This window comes from Mandrillus leucophaeus, unplaced genomic scaffold (assembly GCF_000951045.1).
Source record: "Mandrillus leucophaeus isolate KB7577 unplaced genomic scaffold, Mleu.le_1.0 Scaffold163, whole genome shotgun sequence".
Classification (NCBI taxonomy): domain Eukaryota; kingdom Metazoa; phylum Chordata; class Mammalia; order Primates; family Cercopithecidae; genus Mandrillus; species Mandrillus leucophaeus.
The window spans coordinates 271,369-274,470 of record NW_012101621.1 but is presented as its reverse complement, the minus strand read 5'-3'; positions in this window follow the sequence as shown (position 1 = coordinate 274,470).

The following is a 3,102-nucleotide window of genomic DNA, read 5'->3' as shown; positions in this document are numbered from 1 at the left end:
CACAGCAACATGGCACAGGTATACATATGTAACAAACCTGCATGTTATGCACATGTACCCTAGAACTTAAAGTATAATAATAATAAAAAATAAATCAAAAAAAAGAAATAAAATCTCTATTGAAGTTACACATACTTTTTTCATGTATTTGTTTCTACTGCTTTGTAAATTAAAATTGCTCAATTAAGAGAAACTGGTGTCTGTGATTCTGTAAGAACCTTCCTAAGTTGTTCTACTTAGAATAATTGCTTTATCATTCATATGAATGAGAATTTCTTCTCTTAATCATTGCTAATCTCTCCCATCTTCAAATACTCTACCTGGCTTCTAAAACACCACGGCTTCCTGACTTTTCACCTATGGCTTAGGCAAGTTCTTCCATGTGTCTTTTGTTGAATGTTTCTCATCTGCTTAACCACCAATCAACCTATTACCCATAATTTCATCTTTGGCCTGTTTTCAGTTAGATTCTATCACTACATATCACCCATTCCCACAGCTTTAATTACCATCTAAACACTAGGGGCTCTAAAACCTTGTATTATCTTCCCTTCCCTTTCCTCTTCCCCTTCCCCTTCCCCTCCCCTCCCTTTCCTTTCATGTTGTGGGAAGTCAGGGACCCCGAATGAAGGAACCAGCTGGAGCCACAGCAGAGGAACATAAACTGTGAAGATTTCATAGACTTTTATCAGTTCCCAAATAATACTTTTATAATTTCTTATGCCCGTCTTTAATCTCATAATCCTGTTATCTTCATAAGCTGAGGATGTACATCACCTCAGGACCACTGTGATACTTGTGTTAACTGTACAAATTGATTGTAAAACATGTGTGTTTGAACAATATGAAATCTGTGCACCTTGAAAAAGAACAGAATAACAGCGATTTTTATGGAACGAGGGAAGACAACCATAAGGTCTGACTGCCTGTGCGGTTGGGCAAAAGAAGCCATATTTTTCTTCTTGCAGAGAGTCTATAAACAGACATGCAAGTAGGAGAGATATCACTAAATTTTTTTCCTAGTAAGGAATATTAATATTAATACTCTGGGAAAGGAATGCATTCCTGGGTGGAGGTCTATAAATGGCCACTCTGGGAATGTCTGTCTTATGCGGTTGAGATGAGGAGTGAGATACGCCCTGGTCTCCTTCAGAACCCTCAAGCTTACTGCGGTGGGGAAAAACTCCACTCTGGTAAATCTGTGGTCAGACCAGTTCTCTGCTCTCGAACCCTGTTTTCTGTTGTTTAAAATGTTTATCAAGACAATACATGCACCGCTGAACATAGACCCTTATCAGTGGTTCTGGTTTTGCCCTTTGCCCTGTAATCTTTGTTGGACCCTTATCAGTGGTTCTGCTTTTTCCGTTTGTCCTCTTCCCTCACAAGCATGTGATCTTTGTTAGACCCTTATTAGTAGTTATGCTTTTTGCCCTTTGAAGCATGTGATCTTTGTACCTACTCCCTGTTCTTATATCCCCTCCCCTTTTGAAACCCTTAATAAAAACTTACTGGTCTGAGACTTAGGCAGGCATCACAGTCCTACCAATATGTGATGTCACCCCAGTGACCCAGCTGTAAAATTCCTCTTTTTGTACTGTCTCTCTTTATTTCTCAGCTGGCCAACACTTATGGAAAATAGAAAGAACCTGCAGTGAAATACTGGGGGCAGATTCCCCCAATACTCTCATTCGTTCTTTCTTTTTTAAGGGGGGTAGGGTCTCACTATGTTGCTGAAGCTGGTCTCAAACTCCTGACCTCAAGGAATCTGCCTGCCTCAGCCTCCCAAGTAGCTGAGAATACAGGGACAAGCCATTGCACCTGGCCCTGGTACTATTTCTTGAGTTCATAATCCACAAATCTAACCTCCTGCTTTCCTGGATGCCACACAAGATCTTCCACTCAACAAATCTGCAACTAAACTAGCCTTCCTCTTCTCAAAACTACCCTTCTTTCAGTGTTCTCAGTCACAATAATTTGTACCAAATAGTTACCTAGTTGCAAAACCCAAAATCTGGAAAATTAATAGATTTCTTTCTCCCCCATACGCCAAAATCAATAAATCATCAAGTCTTATTTATTCTAACTTCCGAAGAGCTCTTACATATGTTCCTTTATTTTCATCTGTAACGCCATTATTCTTGTTTAAGCCTACCTATGCCATTTTTGGAAGAGAATATAGTCACCTATGTGATCTTCCCATTTAAAATCCCATTATCTACACTTCAGTAAAAGAAAAAAAAATTAATCAAAGCATGTAATTATTTTGCTAAAGACGCTTCACATGCTTCCCTGCCCTTAAACTGGTACATTATCATGGTATAGTAGGCCATCCAATACCTGGCTTCCTTCCTCTTCTTCAGTCTCAGAGAATAACATACTCTTTCCCTGCAACTCCAGATCCAATTTGGTTTTCTTTTACTTGCCTGGAAATTTTAAATTCTATCAACTCTGGGGCTTTCCACTAGCTAATCATTTTGTATACAATATTTGTCCTTCATGTTTTGCCTCTTAACATCTGTTCATTCTTCAGCTTTCAGTGTCATCATTTTATCAGGGAGACTTCCCGGAACCTGAGTCCAGAAGAGTTCCTTGCATTGTATATTCCTCTAGCACTGCCTAGTACCTCTTTTGTAAGACGAACAGCCCTCAAAATTTCTCATTCAATGATGTCTGCCTCATTACATTTTAAGTTTGACATGAGCAAGACTTTGTCATGTTCACCTCTATCACATCATAAATACAGCAAAGGGTAAAACTTTTGCAATGTGACTAATGTATTGAATGATGCTTCAGCTTTCTTCTTATATTCAATCACAGGACATACAACTAAAGAACTTCCTTCTCCTACAAAGGACATGAACTCATCCTTTTTTATGGCTGCGTAGTATTCCATGGTGTATATGTGTCACATTTTCTTAATCCAGTCTGTCACTGATGGACATTTGGTGGATGCAGCTGGAAACCATCATTCTCAGCAAACTATCACAAGAACAAAACCAAATACCACATGTTCTCACTCATAGGTGGTAATCGAACAATGAGATCACTTGAACACAGGAAGTGGAGCATCACACACCGGGTCCTATTGTGGGGAGGGGGTAG